At 45.6% G+C, this 26651-nt stretch overlaps 1 long non-coding RNA gene across 1 annotated transcript; it reads right to left on the reverse strand.

The window, feature by feature from the left end:
* Positions 1-12852: 12852 nt before the first annotated feature.
* LOC136309609 (uncharacterized) lies at positions 12853-26610 on the reverse strand. Its single transcript, XR_010726318.1, has 3 exons — positions 26416-26610; positions 15097-15381; positions 12853-13223 (listed from the first exon to the last, which is right to left on the reverse strand). It is a non-coding gene; the product is annotated as an uncharacterized lncRNA (long non-coding RNA).
* Positions 26611-26651: the final 41 nt, after the last annotated feature.

Raw genomic sequence — 26651 nt, forward strand, 5'->3', positions numbered from 1 at the left:
TACAATGGGGGAAATACCAGGTCAGTCATTCATCCTGCTCTGAAGACACGAATGGGACTCCACTGCATGCAGGACCTTGCACGGCACTGGGGACCCCAGGGTGCCATTTACGGTGTGGTAGGGAAGACACTGCACACAGGATGGCACCAGAACAACAGACATCAACACACACGAGTAGAAATTACATATGAAGTGAAGCCAGTCTTTTATTGGGAGTTTCCATTATAAAATGCTCGTTATAGGAAATTTAGAAAATAAAAAGTAAAGAAGAAATTGCCTAAAGTTCCATTATCCAGAGAAAACCATGGTAAACATTTTTGCCATATTTTCTTTGAGAACTTTTATATTGTAGTTCAAGAAAAGTTATTCTCATATATTATATGGATAATCTTATTTCCTCTGGAACAGAATTATTACACAGAACACTTCACTGTTACTCATGGACATATGAATAAATGTTCTTAACTTACTAACGCTTGTTAAGTGTTAAATTTCTTTTTTTGCTTTATCATCGTTCATTAAGAGAATTCGTAGTTCACTTAATAATCTCCCTGTTGAACGTTTGGTTGTTGTATTTTTCACTATTACTGATAATGCTATCCTACAATAAATATTTTGGGGCATAAAGATTTTTCTCCATATTTTGAACTCCTTCCTTTGGATAAACTCCCAGAAGCAGAATGTTGGAACACAGGATATAAGTGTCTTTAAGACTTGAAACATATATTTTGGCTGACCTTACGCCAAGTCAGTGCTGCTAGTTAAATAAAATATATTCAAATACTGAAACTTTTGTACTTTTGCATTTTGTCGGAGAGCTTTGGGAAGGAGTTTGTTCCTCTACTTCAAGGAGCTGTGCAAAAAAAAAAGAAAAGAAAAGAAAGAAAGCTAAATAGTGCATAGCTTGGTGTTTAAGAAGAGTCTACAGAGAGGTTTATAATATTTTCCTATATTTATGTAGCACCTACTCTTTGCACCCAGTGTACTGGATGCTGGAAAAGATGTAAAGAAGAGGTTTGAATCCCCAGGGAGTGATAAGTCCCCTGTCGGAAGTCTGGCCCTGTGAGTGAGGGTGAAGCGGGGGTCCGTTCTGGAGGAGCCCCTTGGAGTTACTGAGGCACCTGCCGACTCAGACATAACTCGGTGCAGTGGGAAGAGGGAGGGCGTGCAAACTCAGGTCCCAATGCAGGAACAGCTCAAAGCCTGCTTACCCCCACTGCAATGGAACAATGGAGAAAACTCTAAATACCTACTAGAGTGTGTACTCCACCCAGACAACAAAGAACATGCAGGAAGGATGACATGGTCTATATCTTTTCCCTGGAAGCTTGACTCTAATTTTTGATTATTTATTGGTTCCAGGTTGAGCAGATGAATATACATTGTTCCTTGAAACAACCTCAGTTTCCACAGAGTAGGAGAAAGGAGAGGGGAGTTGTTGGAGCTGCAGATGAGGATGGGAGCGTGTGATGGGGGGGGTGGTGGAGGCAACCCTGCACGAGGAGCTGATGAGATGACCATTCTGCTCCCATCAAATCCGACATCCTGTGATCCTCAGGGCAGGCTTCCAGCTGGCGGAGGCCCTGGTCTGAAGCGAGGTGCGGCTCTGCCTGTGGTCCCTAATCTCAGAGGCCCGGCTTTCATCTCCCTCCAGCCTGTGGGTGGTTATGATAAAACTTATTTTTGCCTTGTTGGAGCCCTGAGGTCTAATTAGTGATGATGTATTCTTATTCTGGGGCCTTTCAAGTTTGAAAGAAGAACTCAGGCCCCCCATGAGCCTACAACCTTTGGTTTGTTGACATACATTTCAAAGCATCTAAATTCCTGCTTTGTTTTAAGGATAAACAAAATCTGAGCAACGAGAATGGAGTTCTAGACTGTGCAAGAGAATTCTGAACAATCTGCTGTTTGACTTTAGAACTTCCCCACGTGGATTTCACTGCCAGCCCTGCCTCTGAGGGGTCAGCCTTCCTGTTAAGATGAACGTCATAGAATCTGGCCACTTGATCACCACTGGCTGCTGTCAGGGCTCATGAACACGGATGGCCCCGAGAAACTTCAGACGTCAGGTTCCCACATTTCATTCATTCTGCACTTGTCTATTCTAAACCACCCAGGGGGCAGGCACCGACAGCAGTCTAGAAAGTGGTCACAGATCGGGGCCCCTCGCCCCCGACATGAGCCTCCTGTCCCCCGGGGATTCAGGGCTTCATCTACACGTGGCCCAACAACTGCAGGGCAGCATCTCTCTCCGGATGCTCTGCAACGGGAGGAAAATGATTTGGGATCCTAATGACACAACACCTTCTTCCAAGATCCAAAAGGTTCCACAGGACAACGTGGATAAATACCACAGATAGTACACCGAGGGCAAGAAGCAGACGCAAAGAATGCAAACTGCATGCATCCATCTTTAAGAAGTCCAAAAACAGTTCAAATGTAACTATGATGGAACCCGCGGCAGACTGGCTGCCTCTGGCAGGCCGCAGAGAGAAGGGAAGTAAGGGAGATACTCTGAATCTTCAGGGGTGCGGGTTACACAGGACCACCAATTTATCAAATCATACAACTTGTCATTTGTAACTTTTACCTCCAAAGAGCCTCCATGTCAGTCAGGACAGGCGGTCCAGCAGTGGGAATAATGAATGGATTAGATTGAAATGCCCAGCCCCAAAGCCCTGGCCGGTTGGTTCAATAGATAGTCAGCCTGGTGTGCGGAGGTCCCTTGTTTGATCCCCGGTCAGGGCACACATGAGAAGTGACCATCTGCTTCTCTTCTCCTCCCTCTCCCCTCTCTCTCCCTCTTCCCCTCTTGCTGCCAGTGGTTTGATTGATTCGAGCATCGGCCCCAGAAAGGGGGTTGCCGAGTGGATCCCAGTCGGGCACATGCAGGAGTCTGTCTCTCTATCTCTTTTCCTCTCACTTAAAAAGAAAATAAGAAAAAGAAATGCCCAGACCCTGCTATGAATCTCTAGAATTCTTTTCTCTTAGTTGTCTTTTCTCACTCAAAACTAAATAATACGAAAAGATCTAAATTATCAGAATTATTCTTTGGAAACAATTTCCTTTCACACAGTTTTCTCCCTCATCTTTTTCACTTCACTTGGGCCCCAGCTTTTAACAATAGAAATGTGTGATAACCTCCCAAATAACTGTCCAAGAGAGTAAATCTATAAACCCCCAATCATTTCTGTCAATAGTTTGAAACAACCAAGACTCCGGCGGTGAGCTGGTTGAAGCGTTTGTGTCTGCTGTAGTTCGGGTTGTTCCTTAGCCGAGGCCGTGGCCACCCTAACAGACACTCAGGCGCTGAGGCTGCAGCTGCAGACGCCTCTGTCCTCAGAGCCCAACTCCACTGAACGAGAAGCTCACTGTCCAAAACTTCACAAAACTCACTTGTGTTATCTTTGCTGGTTCTGTACTACTTGGGTGGAGATTCGTTTTGCATAACTACTCTGCCCTTCGGAGTTTACCATGTTTCGGGTGCTATTCTAAACCCCGCCCCCTTCGCTGGCTGGCAGTGCGTGAGACATGAGTGGCCGACACTCACTGTGTCCACCTCTACCAACATCCCTCCTTCCAGCGAGGAGGTTCTCTTTTGGAAACCCACCTACCCACCTGGGCTGAGCGGTCTGAACAGGGATCCAGAGGTCCCCTGGCATCTGTCTGGGAGCCTCCAAGACTGAGGATGTCCCTTCTGGGTCTTGGAGCTCCTGTCTGGCTGCCCAACTAGTGCCCATTTTAAAGTGGGGCTGGTCCTGGCGATCCACAGAAAAGCGGAGGGGTCAGGGCCAGGCCTCAGCCCACTCTGCCCCTGGGCTTTGAGCTACACAAGCCAACAAAAGAACTCGCTTTTCTTATAAGCTTTGGCGTTCTGTACCTGCTACCTGTTGAATCATAAAGAATTCACTACAGCACCTGAAAGGTCACTGCCCCACCCTTCTGCTGGCCACCCCTGACCTTTCTCCACCCCTACAATGGTGTCGCTGTAAGAATGTTATACCAATGGGATCTTGGCTTCATGCATCTTGAGACCACTCTCCTTCTTTAGCCAAATGATGTTGAGATCTATCTAAGAGGACTGGGGGAGGGGCATGTTGATGGTTCTTCCCATTTCATCGTTGCAAATGTTCGTGATGTACCTGCCCATTTGGGGGCTATAAGACATCTGAGTTGTTTCTAGGCTTTGACTATTACAAATAAAGCTGCTACAAACTCTAATGTGAACATAAATCCTCATTTTTCTAAAGTAGATCACAAGGAGTGTAACTGCTAAGTGGCATGGTGAGTCTACGTTCAACTTTATAAGAAAGTGCCCAATTATCTCTGGGTGGCCATGCCATTGCCCAGTCCCACTGAGAGTCAGTGAAAGGTCATTTCTCAGCATCCTCAGCAGCACTTGGTGTTGTCACTGTTTTTGGCCATTCTGACAGGGTGTGGAGTGATATCTCTTTGTGGGTTTAATTTGCATTTCTCTCATTGCTAACGATGTGGTGAACTGTCTGTTCAATCTCTTGATCATTTTCTAATTGGATTTGTTTTCTTGCAGGCTGAATTTAAAGCACTTGTTATATGTTCTGGATGCAAGTCCTTTGTTAGGCATGTGATTTGCAGATATCTCAGTCTGTAGCACACCTGTTCATTCTCACAATGGGATCTTTGCAGAGCAGAACTTTGATGTCTTTTTTGCCTATTTTGATCACTTTTCCCGGTTGCTTAGGCTTAAACCTTAGTCTGGGTTAACTCCGCCCCTCCCCCATTTTTGACATTCCATCCTTCCGGACATTCACACTCCTTTGCTGCACACCCACAATGCCAGGGATATGCTTGTAGGAGTGTGGCCTGATGGAGTCTACACACAAAAAGTAGTCACAACCCAAGGGCCAGGCACACAGAAGGGGCCCGTGAGTCAGTCCTGGGTGTGGGTTCAGGAGAGGGTCCCAGTGGGTGGAGCCCTGTGCTGTCAGAATGAGGGGATGGAGTTGGGGGACAGTCAGGGCTAAGGGGGAAGGAGAACGAATATGCAGACCGAGACAATCGCCTGTCTGAAGAACCTGGGCCCAGAGTGTGCGACACAGCAGAGCACGGTGAGTCGTCCAGCAGCTCAGTCATCGAGCACACACGGGAAGAGATGGAGGGAGGCGAGACTAGGGGGAAGAGCAGGGAACATAAGTGAAAGCCCGTTGAGGAGCCAAGCCTTATCATCCCATGGACAATGAGGAGCCACTGAAGAGTTTACCAAGACTTATCATTCTGTGCCAGCAAGTCTCATTCATCTTCTCTCCTTTCTCAATTTTCCTTATACTTCCTATGTCACCATCACAAATCAGACGAAGGTTAATTCTGGGATAGCCTCTTTCAATGACATCTCATCTCAGATGCCCTTCCACTCCCGCCTGTCCTGACCTATCCCACACTGGGATAGCCTTCACTCCCCAGCTCAGACACCTTCCATGGCTCCCTCTGCTACTTGAAATGAGGTTGGGCCAAATGCTGGCCTGTAAGGCCTTTAAAAGTCCCATACACTCCAGTGAATGCTTTGCTGCTTCCTCGTCATTTTTGGTCTCCACCATTAATCCCACACTGTGTTCTACTTAACCCGCATGTGCTCCTACCATCAACCCTACTACTCACTGTAGACTCCCGAGTTCAAGGGTCCACCAGAGCGTCTGGCACACAGTAGGTGCTCACATATGTGTTTGTGCGGAATTGTCTAAGGAGAAGCAGTGTGAAGTGGAGCCTGGATGTCCAGGGCGCCTGCATGATCACAACCTGCACTTGCCCATTAGCTGTACGTGCTTTTTATGTGGGTCAGGAACCACAGAGCCGTCCGGCTGCTCACAGAAACGGGCATGATGTCATGTCTTGCTGCTGATCTGCCGCTGTGGAATGCGATGGGTAATGAGAGGAGCCTGCGCTTTCCCCGTGGGCCTCAGTTGGGAAGACTCACTCTTTTTCCTCCTTCTCACCTCTCAGCAAAGCATAAATTTTCCTACCACAAATGTGTGGGATAAGGGAAAAAAATGTACCAGCCATCAAACAATTCCATCTCTCCTTTCTCAGAAGTAGAAATCTCCCTATTTCTTCCAACTTTTCCAATCTGAATCTAACTGCATCTCATATAACAATACATGATTCTGAAATTAACAACAGAACCCTGTTAAAGCCATGGGAAGCCAAGTTTGGTGTAGGTTGAGATGTCTCGGATCTTCCAAGGGAGTTCAGCTGCCTCAGCGCTCCCCATTTCTACAAATGTATCTGCTGTAGGCAACTCTAGACCTAACAGAGGGGTCTCATGAGCTGTCATCCAGAGGTGAATGTGATGGCTATGTGCGTAGCTGACAGCCCTAATTTTCTGAAAACTGCTCAGGGTGAGATTATGACAGCCACATTTGTGACCCCGAGCCCTCAAATCCCCCCTCCCACCTCACTCTAGAAGCATGGGAAGATTCTCAGGCTCAGAACTTTGGAACTGAAGCAAATAGCAGCTTTTGGCTGGTGCAGGACACGTAGGACAGACTACAGAGTGTAGAGCAACCTCAGCATTGAATGTTTGTTTTCTAAAAAGCCACTTCCTCTATAAACATGTAGGTGTTATTATTTTACACCTCTGACAATGGATGGCATTTAATGGTTTTATCTGAACTTTATTTTGAAATGTATATGACAACACACAGCAGAATTCCAATAAGCCATCTGAAGAAAGAGTGTAGCTTGAAGTATCTAAACTTGCATCTGCCTTGGGAATGTGTCTCTGATATGCATAGTACAAAATTTTATGTAGCTTGTGTGGTCACAGCCCAATGCCTCCCTAAGACATCCATATCCAAATACCCCGAACTGGTGAATACGTTACACTGCACGTGAAGGGGACTGTCCAGGCGGCATGAAGTTGAGGATTTTGAGATGGGAAATGATCCGGGTCATCACAGCGGACAAATGTAATTTCAAGGGTCCTCAGAAGAGAAAGGGGGAGGCAAGAGGGCCAGAGGGAGAGAGAGACAGGAAAGTGTTACGCCAATGGTTTGAAGATGGAAAAGGGACCATAAGCCTAGACACGAGCACCTCTAGAAACCAGAAAAGGCGAGGAGTGGATTCCCCCAGAAGGAAGCCGCCTTGTGACACCTTCAGTTCACCTTTACTTCATAAATTTGTGTTGTTTTAAGCCTGCCACTCCAAAGTTAATTTTTTCATTGAATTCATACTGGATGTCAACCATGTTCCAGGCCAAGGCTAGGGACTCGCCTGTGAACCAAAGAGGTGAGGTCCCTGCATGCAGGTCATAGTTGCACATAGATATTCAGAACTTTCCATGTGTCTTCCTTCTGTCCCAACAAGACACTGCATCATGGGATTCAGTTCCTGGGCTAAGCCAAGATCAACAGAGGGCAAGTACAGTCGTGGGGCCTGGGTGGGTAGAGACAGAAGACTGGGCAGAGGTGCCACACTGATTGTGGGTTGTATGTGTGTATGTCGGGGTGGGGGGGGGAGGTTGAGGCTCACAAAGCCAGAAACCTGCCGATCCTCAGAAAGAACTGCTTCCATGTAGCAAGTTTTCTACTAAAACACTTCAGCTTGCCCCTGGTCTCCGATAAAGTCCAAATTCTAACAGCTTTCAGGGCCCCAGTGAGGGGTCTTAGCCCATCCTGCCAGTCTGCGCATCCTCCACGCAGCCTGATGAGCCCTTTCAGTTTCCGGCACGCTCCGTCGTCGCAGCTTGTTTTGTGCACAGATCCCTCCAGCTGGAATGCGTGTTTCTTTGTCAAACGCCACCTTACTTGGAGGAGTGACCACGTTCCCACAGCGCAACCCCGCACACAGATGTCCTCTTGCCGCGGATGGACCCCCCCGGGAAGGGCCTGTCGCTCTTCCCTCATGCCCCCGTGCGGGGTCCAGCCAGAACCTGGCCCAGAGGTGAAAAGATTAAAGAGGACTTACAAGATATTAATTGGAAGAAAAAAAAACACACACACACAAAAACTTAAAAATATTGTGAAACAACCAGGGGACCCTGAACACTGATATCTGATGATTTTAAGGAAGCATTGCCAATTATGTTAGTTGTAAATGGAATTGTAGCTGTGTGTTTTTTAAGTTCTTATCTGTTAGAAATAAATACTTTCTTTAGTATGTTTATAGGTAAAACAATAGGACATCTGCAACTAGCTTAAAATAACCCAGGGAAGAAATGGGAGAGGTACAGTCTACACAAAGCCTGCCACGGGCGGCACCACTGCCCTGAGTGCCAGCTCATAAGGCCCAGGACACTGGTCTCCCTGCTCTGTGTATGTCTGAAACTTTGAATAACAAACATCACAGACGTGTGAATTCCAAGTCACTTTGTGAATTCATTTCCCCTGACCAGCTAACTGCCGATGCCAAGAAGCGGGACATCTCTGACCCCAGCTCCTAAGTTACAGGAGTGACATTGAACGATGCGTTCAGTGCAAACGCTTCATCGTGAAGAAGGGAGAGGAGAACATAGAAGAAGAGACTTAACTTTCAACGATTTGCTGCTGTTGGTCTAAACCTTACGCTTTAGTAGGACATGTAATTTTTATAAAGATCTCCTGCATTTCAACCTGAATAATGTTTGCCTTTACTTTCCTCTCCTATAAAGTAAAAGCCATGAATGCTCTCCCGGCATACCCTCTGCTTTTTACAGGGGTTTATGAGCCAACACACAAAGTACACAGTGCTTCAAATGACCTTGAGTGCAGACAGGGCGGGCAGAAGTGAAAGTCGCAGTGAGCATGAAAGAGCTCAGTGCTCGCCTGCTCACCTGTGTCACCTCCATCTTCACAGTCCAAACCCTTACCCTGCATCCCATCCCCCACCACCAAGGCCGAGAGGGTCACCTCCCACCATAGATCTGCTGAAGGCGAGGGAAGCGACGCTGCGTATTTTGCTAAATCTGGCACCGCTCTGTTTATCAACACGGCTGCCTAGTTTAACAGAGCGGAAACCACTTGTTTTGATAAGAAAGAGCTACATGCTGGTGAAATCAGATAAATGGGGTTGGACAAAAACGTTTCCTTGGCTGGCATTTCCATGTTTTTTGCTGGGCCCAAGAGTCTGGTCTCCTTGTGGAAAGGTTAAGAGACCTAGGGTGGTCTTCTCGGTGTTTTCGCTCTATGACTCAATGGACTGCATTCTTCGCAGTCACCATCAGAAGCAGCACAGCTGTGCCTGAAGGCTGGCCCCTCTCGGGTTGTAAAGGCCAAGCCCACAATGTCAAACAAGCTGTAAAGTCTTTACAGCCCTTGTTCTCACTTTATGCACCCCACCGTGGCGGCTCTTCCTCTCCCAGCTCCCTCCCAAAGGGCTGGCAAAGGTCAAGTGCCCCTTTATCGACCCTCACTCGATTGCATTTTATCCATCTCTCAGAACCAGAAACGAGAAACGTCAAACAGAGACCAGGTTCAGGGTGTGACCTTGATTTCTGCAGCCCCAGGGGACAGGCACGACCTGAAGTAAACTCTCCCAGATAGAATCTCTGAATTGTGATGTCAGCACAGGGTTGAGGCTGGCAGGAGGCCCAGGGCCCAGGGGAACGGAGGAACCCGGGGACCGGAGGAGGGGCCCCAGAAGGAGCAGTGGTCGACTGAAATGTGGCAGACATAGAGTGCAACTGTGGATACCAAGAGGCCACATGCTCATGGGAGGCCTGGGAACGGTTTGGTGGTTCCCACGGCCCAGATCACCTGCTAGGGAAGTCCCTCCTGCAGCATCTTGAAAGCAGTTGCCATGTCAAAGACACCTGGACTCACAAGCCATCTTTGCCTCTGTGTAAATTGGCGTCAAGGCTAAGCTGCTTCAGCAAAGAGGCCCACATTCACAAAAACTGTCCAAGGAACTAGGAAGTCCATTTGCTGTTCACATGGTAGACCGGTGTTGTTGGGAGTAACAGATCCGTGAGGCAGCTCATAGACCCAGGTCCCTCCACTCTGCTGCTCTGTCATTTCCTGGCCATGTGACTTTGTTCTCAAGAGCAGCTGAGGTTGGTGTGTGCTCTCTGCACACTTGGCCTGGGCCTGGTTCTGCTGCCTGGTGAAGGCTGGTCCCTCTAAAGATGGCACAAGACTGTGCGGAGGGCACAGCCCAACCTCAGCCGCTCTGAGGACATAGTCACATGGCCTGAAAGGTGGGTGCAGGAGCATCTCTGACTAAGGAGGAAGAAGAGAAGGCATTAAAAACAGCCGTCAGCACTCAACCCACAGCTTGTGTGATCAGCATGAAGTCACATAGGACCAGTGGACAGTTTATTTTGATATTATGTTACAAATAACTACAAAAAACTAAGTTTTCTAAAGACTTTTATTGATTCTTTACATAGGATTGAGAAAAATATCTATTGTCCTTAGATACTATTATTTATTTATTTATTTTTTATTATGACTGCTTATTGCATAGGGTTGGGGGAACAGTCTAAGCTTCCTCTAACATCCTTCTGGAATGAGAGAGTGGCCAGTGTTGGCCGAGCCATATCGAGGCCTGAGACAAAAGGAAAAATATGCACACTTATATCCCTGTGTCTATATATGTGTGTTTTTAATAGTTTTTTCTGGAGCATTCAAGTTTGAGAAAGATATCAAAACACTGAAAACAAGGTATATTAAAACAACATTTTAAGAGTAAACATTTTATTTATACCAAAAAGAATACTATAATTTAATTTTATTAGATTTAATGGAATGGGAAAAAAGCCACCAATAAGCGATAAAATAGCCCCTGCTTTTTGTAAGCAGTATATTTTCAGAATTCATTTATGGAAAAAATTAATGCTGGATGGGAAAAAGACACAAAAACGTGTATGGGGACGCACATGGAAACACAAGAAAATAAAATGAGCACATATCAATGTGCAAAGCATCGTTATTTACAACAGCCAAAAAGTGGAAACAATTCAAGTGTCCATCAATTAATGATGAATCAACAAAATGTGGTCTGCGTGTACAGTGGAGTATTACTCAGCCATAAAGCAATGAAGCTCTGATGTGTACTACAGCAGGGAGGGACCGGGGACACGGTGCTGAGTGTAAGAAGCAGTCACAAAAGACACAGAATGTATGATTTTGTTGTAAGAAATGTCTGGAAGAGGCAAATCCATAGACACAGGATGCAGTTTGCTGGCTGCTAGGGATTTGGGGGGGGGGGGAGGAAGGGCGAATGGCTGTTTTAATGGGTAGAAGGTTTTATTGCAGTGATGGAATGTTCCGGAGTAGATAGAGGCAGTGACGGCACAACATTGTAAATTCACTAAATGCCCCTGAATTGTTCACATTAAAATAGTGTCTTTTCTGTGAATTTCACCTCAATCAGTTATTTTTAAGGACATCACACACATACAAAGAAGGAACCAAGTTAGTATTGACTGGAAGGAAGGCACCAATAATGATGTGGACCAGTCAGCAATAGGACCTGTTTGCTAGCAGTGACATGGAGATTTCTCTTAATGTAAAAGATGGCAGCACCTCCCCACCTCCCCACGGATGGCAGGAAGGACTGGGGTCATTGCAAGAGGATGGAAGACACACTGGATCCCATGGAACTGGATTCAACCACTTCTGCCTCAGACACTAGGCAAGATATTCACCTGCTCTGAGTGCTCTGAGCCTCACACTCCTCATCTGTATAATGTAACAAAGCAAAATAATGTAACTGGAGTGCTCAGCCACGCAAAACACCCTCCAGGGGGAGTTGTGTACCAGCACCACTCTCAGCCAACACCTCATGATTCTCAGACGCCCATAGATCCCATGTTCCCAGCACTTAGCACAATGCTGGGTGCTTAGTAAGCCTTCAAATTTTTTCTTCTGTAAGTTAACTATTTCTTCCTAAACTGACTCACACAATTGTATCAAGACTGGTGTAAATGACGAGGGCATTAACACATTAGATAACGTCTTCAACCCAAGTATCATGAAAAATTAAAGTCAGCCGTTGAAGCAGGAGTTCTCTTTTACAAAGACACATAAGGAAGATAGCGTCATAGCTTTCTTTCCACATGTCAAACATAATTTGATTCACATACAGAATCCAGAAGCCCTGTAGGTGCGCGGAATCAAGTTTACTTAAAAAACCCCTTTGCATTTCTGTGGTCCTCAACAAATGCGCAGTAAATCGGGGTTTCACCCCTTGTAGCGAACCCTTTGGGCTGTGGGAGGAGATGAGAGGCTAGACCCCACCACAGCCTAGAAAGGAAAAAGCAGGCATTTCTGTCTCCTTAGCCCCAGCCTCCGCATCCTCCCACCAAACTGTAGCAGCTTCCAGGGCTGCCTGCATCACACTTGGCAAACCACGACATAGCGGGTATAACTCCAACAAGTCGTTTATTTTGTTAAATCCCCGGATATCATTAGCTCATTCTCGGCACCAGAATATACTGATCTCCTTGCCTTTGGGTCCAATGAAATGTACTTTCCTCAGCCCTGCTTAGCTCTCTCTCTTCTGTGATCCTATAGGATTTGGCAACACTCATCAACCATAGCTAATTGGTTGTGTTCCCCTTGCCTCTTGCAATAAAAAGCCAGTAAAAGGAAATCCATTTTTGTGTGATGTACAAATCATGCCGGCTCCAAACCCTAAAATCCTGGCAGGGGAGGAAGGCGTCAGCATTCCGGAGCAGGCCCTCTCTCGACACGTGCGTCTTCAGTACGTGCCCACTGTTTCCACACTGCGCACGCGCACAGGTCATCACGAAGTCCCCATGGCTGCTTCTCACTCATCCTGGAGCCCGTAACTGCATGCTGGTTGCTTAAAGGCTAATAACCCAATACCGCTCGAAGCAAATTCAATGGACTGGCCAGGTTTGCTTCTCTGCCCAATTCCTGAGAAATCTGTGCCGTGCAAACAGGCAATTCTAATCTTGAATTTTATGACTTGGAGGGGAATAAGGAGTGACTAAATTCCAGAGCATCCTCAACAACGAAAGTACACAGAGATGAGAGGACAGAGGCATTCTTTCCCAGAATATTCACTAGACTGTGCTTTGAAGCCAGTTCCACTTTGAAGCCTCAAGACTCTGGTAACAGATTTCAAACAGGAAAATTGATTCTGAGGGAGCATGTGTTTTACCTTCTGCCTTTAGACAGGTCATGTAGTGGGACAGCCAGTCTTGAGGGGTTTGTCCCATGGGAGCCAGGGGGAGGAGAACCCCACATCCACAACCTGTATATGCTTACCTGACTCAGGGAAGGCCCCATCTCAAGGTCTGGAGTGCCCTGTGTATGGAACATAAGCACACCCCATCAGCACATTATAAACGACAGTGTAACAGAGGTGAGTTGATTCTCACTATAAATTCTAAGAAGTATTGCTTGTACTTGAAATTTGTTTTATAGATGCCATGTGCCTACTATTGGCTTCTAAATTTTTGTTTTTCAACAAAAACACCCTTCTTCTCCATTAAAGCATCATGTAAGAATTGCCCAACAAACCGACCTTTGGTGAAAATGAGTGGTCCTCAAGGAGGCCTGTCCAGGCTCACATTGCCTGAATTCACTAAGTGGTCTGCCAGCTAAGTGCTGACATTTGTAAACCTAGAATTTCTTTGTAAAGGAATTTGGCCTGTTGTACAGTCTTTTCTTGTTATCTGGGAGCATTGATTCAACTGCTAGTACAGAACAGATTAAATGTTAATTTATAACACCCCACAGGGTGAAAGAGTTCTCCAAAATATTTTCTGATACATACAATGGCCCCTTAGCAGATAGAGGCATACTATTATCTATGTTAAGGCCTTATCTCCAGACTTGGAGGTAAGGCCAGAGAGCATGTGGTGGGTTTCTCTCAAATCCCAAGGGTCTCTCTCTCAGGCTATTTCCTCATCTCAGCAAAGTGCCTGGTTTCCCATTACCATTTACTATGCATTACACTGATTCAGAATCTGTAAGTTACATGTTAACTCATAGATCTTTTCTGGTAAAGAGGCAAATAATTTCTGCCCACAAGAAATGATAAATTCAAAGGATTTATATTTACATACTTTATGTAGGTATAAAGTATAAAACTATTTACATATTAGTGGCCTTGAAGAAACATTCACCGGTTTTGTGTCTGACCCAGCCTGCTTGCTCTCACATTCCTCCTTTAATGCCTGGGAACACCCTGTTTCTTAAAATACTCTTTATCAACTTCCTGGCTTTCTCATTAATGAGTTAATAAATCTTTGACACTTGTTAATTCTATGTATATTTGGGTGAGATTCAGGTTTTGAAATTTAAGACAACTATGTCATATCCATGAGACAGAAGAACAAACCATCGCCTAAAAGCAGCTTGGGGCTGGGAGCACCCAGAAGATGGGTCCCCTCAGCTCCGCCATCCTGGGGAAACAAGATAGCCGTGGACCTCCCCTTGAAGCCTGCAGGGGGCAGACAAGTAAGTTCCTGTGAGGTCTCTTCCAGTGTCGCCACCCGACCACCCAATGTTATGGGTTGAAGGTGTCACCCCAAATTCATGTGTTAAAGTCCTGACCCGACAGTATTTCAGAGTGTGTCTTTATTTGGAAATAGGGTCATGGCAGATATAACTAGTGAAGATGAGATAATCCAATATGACTGGTGTCTTTATTAGAAGAGAAGAGACACAGAGAGAACACTGTGTAAAGACAGAGACAGACACTGAAGTTGCATGTCTATAAGCCAACGTCTGCTGGCAAACGCCAGGAGCTGGGAGAGGCAGGAACAATCCTCCCCTGAGGGCTCCGAGGCAGTGAGACCCTCCAACGCCTGGATCTTGTCTTTGTTGTGGTGGCCCCAGGAGACTGACACACCCCATGTGTACAGCCTTCTTGAGGATCAGGGTCTGGCTGGCTGCACTGACATGGCCATGGCAGACCTTCTGTGATGCCTTGAGCGTCATCACTCAACTGGCCCATCCTTGAAAGTTAAAAACTGACTCTTGCTGTGTTAAAATAGCTGAGTCCATTCCAAAGGCTCGGGAGGCTGCTAGAACTATTTTGGATGCTCTCCAAACTAACATTTCTAGACCTTTTCAAACTCCATGTCAAACCAGTTCTTCTTTTCTAATTAATTAAAGCAGAGCTCATCAGTTTGTTTGGAACTTGCAGGGCTCAGCAAACGTCAGCACTTACAAGGAGATGTGTGCCACCGTTTACTCAATTTCCGTTTAATAACTCTGTTTGTGTGTCACCCGCAGTCATGATTCAAGATTCAATTTCTGTCAGCACTGGTGGGTGTGTTCCCCACTGAGCTCACGGCATGGCTCCACTCGCCCCAAGACCGCCTTCCATCACGCTTTCATCCTTTTAGGCCGGCCGCGAAGGCGAATCAGACCAAAATATTCTACTGCTATCTTCACTGTTGCCCATACCGAGCTGCTTTTTGATTCTTCCCCATAGAAGGACCGTGTGGAACACCTATTAAAGGAAAAGGAGGAGCAGTGACATTCATGAAGAAAGCCCAGATCTGATTGTATCAGATCATGTGACCACACTTGAAAACCAGAGATGAGTTCTGTCTTCCATCCAGGTACTTGGTTTCCCTAAAAACTTTTCTTCATTCCTTTTGAAACTCTTAAAGACTTCCTAAATCTCTGGTTCTTACCAGTATCCCTGATTTCTTCCAGGTAACAGTTAAATGACAAAGCAGACTTCCCTGTCCGCTCCAGGTGTGCTAACTCTTCCATGACTCTCCCAGTTTCACTCCATCAGGTGCCCCATCTCCTGGTCTCAGAGGCCCAGGGTGCAGCCTGGCCCCTCAATGGCCAGGAGCAGAGCATCAGAACCGCTCTTTCTGAGACACCCAGGAAGATGAGCGCACCCCCGACTACCACCTGCTCCCCTATGCTGCTGAGTTCGGGCTTAGGAGTATCATTCAGTGCTTTCTCCAGGAATATCCCAACCGCTTTCTAATTCCTTTTGTAACAATGAAGTGAGCTACCTCAATCTTCAGAGACGTTTGCCAGGAAAGATGGTTATTGGCATAACTTTCCAAATGAATAAACTAATAAGTTATATGACTTTTCGAATATCCCGATGACTGTGACAGATAAGAGAAGGGCACAGTCAGATGAGTAAGAAGATAACTCATCCCAACAAAGAAAGCAAAATCCTAAAGACCTTGGTAAGTAAGTCTTTTAGCCTCAGCCACCTAAGCATGCTACACATAGGCACGTACACACAGCTGTCTTCGGGACCTCGGAGGGACAGCCAGGGAGGACGCTTTCATCTGAGTGTATGTAACACTTGTCTGGGGGAGTCCCGGCCCTCCCGCAGTGTTGTGCCCTCCACCGCTTACAGAAACCCTCTAAGTTTCTATAAAAGTCCCTCTATCCAACAGCGAATGCTCACCCTCAGAAGGGCTAGTTGATATTTGTAAATTATACTTGTTATAGTAATACATGTTCATTGTGAAAAATTCAATAGGTGCAGAAATAAAAAAATAAAGCAAAAAAGGGAATGTCCCCTCCCCTTCCACAGGTAGCTGCTGTCAGCAGCCTGTCCCCAGGCCGTCTACAGAGCACTAACAGACATAAGATGGTGTTTTATACACGCATCCATTGCTTGGAATATTCTGCTCATTCCTACCTCCATCTTACAGCTTTGACCCAGAATATTCTGAGGCCACAATTACAGCTCCTCTTAGAAACACTTGCTCATAGCTTACCATCAGAAAGGCACTTTCCACCTGACCAGGCGGTGGCTCAGTGGATAGAGCGTTGGACTGGGATGCCGAGGACCCAGGTTCGAGACCCTGAGGTCGCCAGCTTGAGCACGGGCTCATCTGGTTTGAGCAAAGCTCACCAGCTTGGACCCAAGGTCGCTGGCTCGAGCAAGGGGTTACTCGGTCTGCTGAAGGCCCACGGTCAAGGCACATATGAGAAAGCAATCAATGGACAACTAAGGTGTCGCCATGCGCAACGAAAAACTAATGATTGATGCTTCTCATCTCTCCGTCCCTGTCTATCCCTCTCTCTGACTCTCTCTCTGTTTCTGTTAAAAAAAAAGAAAGGCACTTTCCTAGAATATGGCATCTCTCTCTCAGGTTCTGTGAAGGTTGCTGATTACTCTAGAAACCAGAATTCTTAGGCGGTTCCCTTGAGTCCAAGCAGCACTCTGTTCTGGGCCACTGTCTACGTGAACCTTCTCATGCATTGTCCTGCACGGGCCTTTGTGTCCAGAACTTCCCAGAGCCTGGGCCCCCAGCAGGTGGTCTGCCTCCTTCCTTCAGGTACCTCAAAGAAACCTGAACCATAAATTTCTGGTGGAGCCTGAGTGATGCAGGAGGCCCGTCATCTAACACCTGTCTTTCGCACATAGGCAGTGAGGAAGAAACGAACGGCCCCCTGGCTGGGCTTGGGGCATTCAGTCCTGGTCAAACTTGGTGCTGAAAGGATCATCCTGTCCAGACCAAAACAGTCCACATGGCATTTCAGTTCCCCAAATTCTCACTGGCTCCCACATACCATCCAAAGGTCCAAACGCCTGAGCTGGGGACACAAACCCCTCCACTCTACCTCTATGCTTTTTTCCCGTTCCAGAATTTATCAACAGAGGCACACCTGACACTTCATCTGGAACAATTTGTGGGTGACATTGTCTGCACAAGACAGGGTATTCCGCATCCCGGCTCTGTCCTCTAATTGCCAGTACAGCTCCCCAATAATTGTGACAATGGAGATGACTTCCACACACTCCCCAGCTGCAAGGGTCCCCACAGTCCATGAGCATATCCATGAGTCAACATGAGGGACCCCAGTCAGCATGGCCAATGCAGGGCCTCCCACACACCCGTTCCTTCAGCTCCTCTCCCCCATTCCCCTCCCCATCCCCTTGAGCACCATGAGAAGAGCATAAATGAAATGCTAAAGGGCTTCTGAGGAGGAAGAGACCAGATTCAGACTGAGGGCGGGGAGTCAGGAAAGCAGTGGGCGGAGGAATTATCACAGGCTGTGCGCTGCAGATGTAGCAAAAACACCTGCTCAAAGTAAGCCCAGCTCTTCTGGGTTTCGTGGTGTGTGTGTGTGTGTGTGTGTGTCCCTGAGCTGGCCCAGTGTGTGTGTGTGTGTGTGTCCCTGAGCTGGCCCAGTGTGTGTGTGTGTGTGTGTGTGTGTGTGTCCCTGAGCTGGCCCAGTGTGTGTGTGTGTGTGTGTGTGTGTGTGTCCCTGAGCTGGCCCAGTGTGTGTGTGTGTGTGTGTCCCTGAGCTGGCCCAGTGTGTGTGTGTGTGTGTGTGTCCCTGAGCTGGCCCAGTGTGTGTGTGTGTGTGTGTGTGTGTCCCTGAGCTGGCCCAGTGTGTGTGTGTGTGTGTGTGTCCCTGAGCTGGCCCAGTGTGTGTGTGTGTGTGTGTGTGTGTGTGTGTGTGTGTGTGTCCCTGAGCTGGCCCAGTCTGGAAGGGTCTGTGTCATAGCCATGAGTCATAACTCTGACAGTCGAGGGACTTACTGGGAGGACGTGCTCCCCCGGGGAGCAGGACGCCAGCTGAGCACGGCAAACTGCCGCACAGTGACCTGACCTTCCTCTGGGACATCCCAAACTCTCCTTTTCCAGAAGCTGGTGTTTGGTCCTCAGAATATTATCAAGAAACCCTCACGTGTTGTTCTACATCTAAAATGGCCAGCTTTGTGTCTCATGGGGGGGGATGTTTGGTCCTCTTCCCTCATATTCTCAAATGAGAAGGATTTCAGCAAAGATATCCGGCGGGTGGAGGGGGAGGGTGCTCTGAGTAACTCGTAGCTTTCCTGCTGCCCATCTGCAAACACAGGCTTCATGAAAGGAAGTGACAGTGGCGCCAAGCATAGCGGGGGCAGTTGGGGGCTTCTTGTCCTTGAAAGCAGTGCCTGATACCCTGAGGCCACAAGACCCAGATGTCTGGGCGCTGTGGCCCAACCTGCAGAGTACCCAGGCCAAGCTCCTGCAATCTACCGGCCCTCTGTGCGGACCTGGCTGATTTCTCCCCCGGAAGAGAGAGGGAGAGGCAGCACAACCAAGCCCGCAGCCTGGGGCTCGTGCTCTCAGCCTGGGGGCCTCTGCCGAGATTTTCCCTTCCTCTCGCTGAGCCTGGGCCCTGAAAGCAGGGACGCTGGCTGCGCGGGCTTCCTCCCGTTCCTCCCATCTCTGGCGTGGAGGAGAGGCCTCACGTGGCCACACAGACTTCTGTAGGTCTCAAAGACCCTCCAGCTGCTTTCGACCAAACAGCAAACTAGCAGGTTCCATGTTCGTCCTCCTGAGTCTTCCTAGAGCCGGGCTGATAAGGAAGCCACAACCCAGGGAAGACTTCCAGCAGTTCTCTCATGGCCACTTTGCTTCAATTTGAAATTCACTTGAAGTGTGTTCAGAGTTACTTAGCTAATAAAATTTATTTGGGATGCTAAGTGGATACAAAAAGAACATTTTCTACTTGGCTTTGCAAAAATAGTGTCACGATAATAAAATAAAAAAGTCCACCTGTAGTTATATGGTGCAATGAATTGGGGATTCTGACATTGCCCCCCTCCATGGAGACATCAGCTAGTAGCAGCTGCCACAGCCCAGCACCCGGTGAAGAAGCTTCCTGAGAACGGTGATTCCATTACGTGGTTGCAGCAGCGTGGGGGGGGGGGGGGGTGTCAAACCCTACAAAATAATGTCAGGGTGTCAGATCTTTAAAATACACTTCTAGGCTGATTTACAAGTTTGTCTAACAAATGTTTTTATCAGCCAGAAAGGAAGAAAATGTTCTGAAAAAAGTTATTGTTTTGGAAGCTTTAAAAATGTAAACTTTTATATCATGGTACATCTGTCTACACCTCCAATACAAAAGGTTAGTCTTCTAGATAAGGGGCATCTGTTGCATTTTGTCTCCAGCAACTTCTCATTTTTGGATCTCTGCCCTTCCAGGCAGGGCTGTTGATCACATGGCAGAGTCTCGGTTAGAGCTGTATGTGCACGTCCCACAGATCACGTGTGGGAGTGTGGCCCATGCAAGGCCGACACACTCGTCCCTGGAATTCTGGCGAAAGCCCTGTGGAACCATGGCGGTTTCCTCCGGATGTGAGAATACTGCAAGCTGTGAGCAGCTGTGCCAACCCGGCCACTCCCGAAGGAAACATAACTGCAGGAGAAATCCCAGGGTGTGAAAGGCAGAGTCCTGGCACTGCCGGAACCCTGAGGTCAGCGCAGCCCTGGACTTCTCAGTTACCCAGACCAATGTATTGCCATCTGCAGTGTAAGCACTTTTGCATTGAGTTTCTGGACATGCAGCCAAACTGGCCCTAAATAACACACTGCTGAAATCTATAAGTCTTAGTGCAGTTACCCCGGACAATGGCAATATAGGGCACAGGCCTTGTTCAAACACAGGTGCATCAGGATGACTGTGGCAAGATATTTATGCTCTACAACGCTACCTTGGTCATCCTTGTTCCAGGGGTTCCCCCAGACCTGTGAGTCTTGGAGCTGGCTGGATGCCCAGGAGACCCCCACTTGACATCAGCATCTGTCCAGCTGCACCTTATCCATGATTCTCAGCTCCCACGGTTCCTCTGTTAGGGTGATTCATTATAGCATTTCTCTTGTGCTATGAGTAAAGGGATGTTTTGGATTGAGTTAATACCTGGTTAGTAATAGCCCCTCTACAATAGACATGCTCAGCAGTGAGACTGTCACCCTTTTCTTCTCTTCTAAGACCCGCAGGGAGTCAGCAGTGGGAACTGTGTGGCTGCCACAGGATTGGCAACTCGCAGGCACGGCTTCCGTTTGGATCGGCCAAGGATTCCCATTCACGCTCTCATTTAGTTGCCACAGTATGTACCAACAGTTGGGAAGTGTCATGCTATTTTGCAGATAAGGAAATTTAGGGTGGAGAATAAAAATTACTTTTGAAAGGTCACATTAAGTGGAAGAGGTGAACAGTATCTATCCAGTTTAAAGTCTCTCTCCTCCCTCCTTGCACCTCCTCCCTGCCCACCCCTCCCCTCCCTCCATCTGCTCTGCAAACTCACCAGGACGACAACCAAGACTCAGGTGAGGATGAAGCTCACGTTTCAGACTGAGGAGGAGTTAACCAGGCTATGATAGGCAGCCTGGCCTGGAAACAGGTGTTGCTTCTATGAGACAACCCTTACTGCTTTCCATAAAACCACTTACATTTGGCACTAAACCCCACTGTAAGGAGCAGGCTGCAAAGGGGCCCTCAGGGCACAGAGTAGGGAGAGCGGCAATCTTTGTCTGCCGCAGGCTGAGGCGGTCTTGGGAACCAAGACGTTCGACGTTGAAACCAAACCACCCCTGGAAAACCAGAACAAGATGATCATCCTCAGAAGGCCCTGGAAGAGTTTTCCATGAGGGATTTCACCTTAACAAGGTCTCACCACCTTCTTTCACTATGGTAAGCAGTGTTTTTCAAACTTTTTGACCACAACCCACAGTAATAATGACATTTTACATCACAACCCTGTACACATTCAGAAAATATAGTGGAAATGAAAAATTCACACCTAATAAACTCTGATATTCTCTATTCTGTATCATTAAAAAAATTGCTGGTTAACAAAATACTAAATTGATTTCAAGACCTACCAGTGGGTTGCAAAACATGAAAGAAACCATTACCAACTAATTCTATGAGGCCAGCATTTCTCAGATACCAAACCAGATAAAGGTAATACAAGAAAAGGAAATACCTCATAACATGGATGCAAAGATTCTTAACAAAATTTTTGCAAATTGAATCCAACAATTTATAAAAAAATAATACATCATGACTAATTTATTCCATAGATTCAAGGTTTATTTAACATCTGAAAAGCAATCAAGGCAATTCACATATTAATTAATAAATGGGAAAATAGATGATTATCTCAATAGATGCAGAAAAAGCATTTGAAAAAATCCAATATCCATTTCTAATTTTAAAACACTCACACAAAATTAGAAATAGAAGGGAACTTCTTCATATTGATAAAAAGCATCTATGAAAATCCTACAGTTAACATGATACTTAAAGGTGAATTATTTTACTAAGATTAGGACCAAACCAGGGATATCTACTATCACCATTTCTAGTCAACATTGTATTGGAGGTCGCTAGACAGTTAATAAGGCAAGAAAAGGATAAAAAAGCACCCAGATTTGAAAGGAGGCAATAAAGTGTTTATATTTACAAACAACATAATCATCTATGTAAAAAATTTTATTGCATCTACTAAAAAAGTAATGAAACTGAAATTTTAGTTAAGTAAAGTTATAGGCTAGAACAGTGGTTCTCAACCTTTCTAATGCTGTGACCCTGCAATATAGTTCCTCATGTTGCAGTGACCCCAAACCAAAAAATAATTTTGGTGGCTACTTCATAACTGTAATTTTGCTACAGTTATGATTCGGAATGTAAATACCTGATATGCATTATGTATTTTCCGATGGCTTTAGGCAACCCCACCGGGGTCGCGACCCACAGGTTGAGAACCACTGGGCTAGAAGATAAGTATACAAAAATCAACTGTTTAAATAATCAGAAATTGAAATTTAAAACCTTTACAATAGGATAAAAAAATGTAAAATATTTAGAAACAAATTCAAAGTGGATCATCATCCTAAATGTAAAACTTAAACCTATAAAACTTCTGGGAGAAAATCTTTGTAGCCTTGGGTTAGGCAAATATGATTCCAAAAGTAGAATTCGTTTAAAAATAATAAATTATACTTCAGCATTAAGAACTCTGCTTTTTGAAAAAGCAGAGTTTCATTCTTTAATAGAATGAAAAGACAGGTCACAGATTGGAAGTAACTATTTGCAAATCACCTATCTGACAAGGACTTGTATCCAGAATAAAGAATTCTTAAAACTCAATAACTTACTAATTTGAAAAGCAAACATCCCAAGTAAAAGAAAAAAAAAAGATAAAATTTAAACAGACACTTCATCAAAAAACATATTTGGATGGTAATAAGTACATTTAAAAACATCATTAGTTATTAGAAAAGTGTAAATTTAAGCCAAAATAAGATATCACTATGTACCTACTAGAACAGCTAAAATAAAAAAGACGAACCATCTCAAGTGTTGGCAGGGATGTGGAGCAACTGGGACTCTTATACATTGCTAGTGGGAATGTAAAATGGTAAATCACTTTGAAAAAGTTTGTCAGCTTCTTAAAAAATTAAACAAATACCTACTATATAAACTCCAATCATTTTGCTCAGAGATATATTCCCGAGAAATGAAAGTTTATGTGCATAAAAGCCAAATGTCCATCAACAGGTGAATGACAGACAAATTGTAACATATCCATACAAGAGACTAACTACTACAGAGCAGTAAAAAGGAATGAACTATCGATACATGCAACAACGTAGATGAATCTGAAAATAAAATGTTGAATGGAAGAAGACAGGCAAAAAATTTTACATACTATATGATTCCTTTTATGTAAAATTTCAGAAAATGCAAACTATCCTATGGTGACAGAAAGCTGGCCAGCGGTTTTACCTAGTGATGGGGATGAGGGTTTATGTTCAGGAGGGAGGATTTACCAAAGGGCACAAGGTGTTTCTGAGTGATGAGTATTCTCTAACTTGATTGTGGCAGTTGTTTCACAGCTGTATACACATATCATAGATATATAAAATTTTTTTGTGTACAATGTATTATATTACCACTATATCTCAATGAAGGTGTTCAAAAAAATCAAACAAATAAAAACCAAATGTGATTGGTCTGGTCAACACCAAGCACAGTGTCTTTTAAAACATTTGGTCCTAGACTAACATGGGTTTGAATTGCGTAGATGGGTCGATTTATAGACAGATTTAAAAAATAAATGTACTGTCGGCCTTCCATATCCCTGGGTTTCACATCCACAGATTCAACCAACCACAGATAAAAACCTGTTTTAGATCTGTGTTTGGAAATGTGTGGATGTGGAGAGCCATTGTTCTATGCCATTTTATATAAGGCACTTGAGCAATCATGAATTTTGGCATCTGAAGGGGGTCATGGAACCAATCTCCCTCAAATACATAGAGACAACTAATTAGGTTTTGGGGGAGTCAAAAGTTATATATGGATTTTTGACTGTGTGGGGGGAGGGTCAGTACACCTAATGCCACCTCACCCTCAGGTTGTTCAAGGGTCAGCTGCACTCAACTCACATTTATTGAGTGAAAACTTAAAGAAATGGTCTTATTGCCTTGAAGTCATCACCCACAGATGTGATAACAGGAGAATTCAAAACTTTCATTTCCCTATAAATACCTCATTTCTTACCCTACCTCCACACTTTCATCCCAGTTTATCCTTAGAAGGAGCCACCGGCTTTTCATCCCCCCTACAGGTTGATTGTCTACATCAGGGGTCTCCAAACTACGGCCTGCGGGCTACATGCGGCCCCCCTGAGGCCATTTATCCGGCCCCCGCTGCACTTCCAGAAGGGCCACCTCTTTCATTGGTGGTCAGTGAGAGGAGCACAGGGTGCGCTGTGCTCCTGGAGTACTGTATGTGGTGGCACTGCAAAGTGCGGCGTCGCTCACGTACAGTACTACTTCTGGTGATGCTGGAAGCAAGCGTCACGGCTCCTGAAGCACGTCATATCACTTGTTACGGCTAGCAGTGACAAGTATGGAACCGGACATTGACCATCTCATTAGCCAAAAGCAGGCCCATAGTTCCCATTGAAATACTAGTCAGTTTGTTGATTTAAATTTACTTGTTCTTTATTTTAAATACTGTATTTGTATTTGTTCCGTTTTTTTTTTTTTTTGTTTTTTTTTTTAACTTTAAAATAAGATATGTGCGGTGTGCATAGGGATTTGTTCATAGTTTTTTTTTTTATAGTCCGGTCCTCCAGCAGTCTGAGGGACAGTGAACTGGCCCCCTGTGTAAAAGGTTTGGGGACCCCTGGTCTACATAAAGCCTCCGTTGCCCTGGGTCTAATCTGTCCTTTGTGGAGGTGAATGATCTACTTCTTCACTGCTATTTCAGGGTATATAATATGGTTCCTGACAACTCTTTCCAATTTTGGAACAGAGTATCTAATTTGTTTCTTATCTATTTTTCATTCCTGACTTAGAGCAAATTTCCTGCATTGGTAACTACTTTGGAAATTTTGGACTTATTGATAGCTTATGTCATACATCCTCCACTGCTCCCAAATTTGTTTTCTGCATTCTGTAGTTATCAAAATCAAAATGAGCAAGTGTCTGTAAATGCATTTTTATTAAACGAAGATTCTACATAATGGGTATCCTTATTATTGGAATACCAACTCAGTAGAAGGGGTGAATGAGGAGCAGGGGGAAGTGGAGTGAGGTCCAGGCTAACAAGTCAGGGGACCTGAAAGCCTTCATCCAGGGGGGCCAGGCCGATGCCTAGTCACCTGAAGCAACGAGTCCACACCTATGCAGAGCTTCCCAGAGGGACAGAACAGAGGCCAGAATGCTCCCTCTTACTTGGAAAAGACTTTTTAGAATTACATGCAATCTATAAACACTCTTCAAACACACAAATGATGCAGAAACTAATTGCAAATAATTTCTAGGAGTTCACATACTTCCTAAAATCTATCCATTGGCCACTGGTTTAGAACCCCTGAGAAATAATAGATAGAAGTGCCTGAACACAATAGTCTTTCCAAGCTCCACGGTGTTGGCGGAGAACCTTCATTACTAGGCTGCATGTGCCTGGCTACCTGACAAGGGAGTGCCTTGTAACTCTAGTTCAGACACAGGTGCCCATGACTTATCTATTAAATTGCTAATTCTATTTGAAGACGATCCTCATGAACATTCATTACCCCAAATTTAACATATTAATAACTCATTAACCCACCTTTAAACTGATGACCACAAAGAATTCTACCAGCAATGATGTTTCATTCTCCCTCTACAAAAGGGGAGGAGAAACAGGTCTGGACTACAAATGTTGAACCCAACAAGTAAAAGGACCAACCATTTGGGGTGGAAGTGACTTGCTCTCCCTTTTCTCATCATTTTGGGATGCAGGAAGTATCCTGACTAGGATTCTCCAGAGGCCAGTCCGTGTCCTGGACCCCCGCCCCCCCATGCTGGGCTCACACTGTCGGCCTCAGTCCCTCTTGAGTGGTCTGCTCTGTTTTGGTTTTGTTTGTTTGTATGTGCTTTGCCTATGACTTTGCGAAATATTCCAGGAGAGACAGAAAGTCTTGGTCTCTGTGAACAAGCCCAATGTTGCTTTCAGTTTAAATATCCACTGGGAAACCTCAGGGTTTTTAAAGTCATCATTATGGAAAACACAGATTACAAAAGGAAATCATTTATGTCACTCCCTGGCCCCCACCGGGACTCAGTTTGACCTCAGTTTATCTTTTCTTTGGTGAGATTTAAGTCTTGAGAAAATCTGCCCAAGAATGAAGATTCCAAAAAGAATATGGTAGACTTGGATTGGGGGTTTTGGGGGTAGGAAAGAGGTTTAAATCTGGTAAATGGTCAAATTGTAGTACCTGGTCACGTTGTGCCTGGTTGTTATTTCTTCTTTCCTTTTACCCCATTCGGATTAATATACTCAATCGCCGATTTAGGAGTAGCTTCTTTGGACCCCGCAGTCTCAGCAGCCAGCGCGTGAAGTAGCCACGCCCCGGTGACCTGTTTCCCCTTCAATCTTTGATCTTCCCAGCGAAAACCAGCTTGGGCGCCAGGCGGCTGGTAAGAGCTAGCGCCCCGCCCGCCCAGCGCGGTC

Source organism: Saccopteryx bilineata, chromosome 6, assembly GCF_036850765.1.
Source record: "Saccopteryx bilineata isolate mSacBil1 chromosome 6, mSacBil1_pri_phased_curated, whole genome shotgun sequence".
Taxonomy (NCBI): domain Eukaryota; kingdom Metazoa; phylum Chordata; class Mammalia; order Chiroptera; family Emballonuridae; genus Saccopteryx; species Saccopteryx bilineata.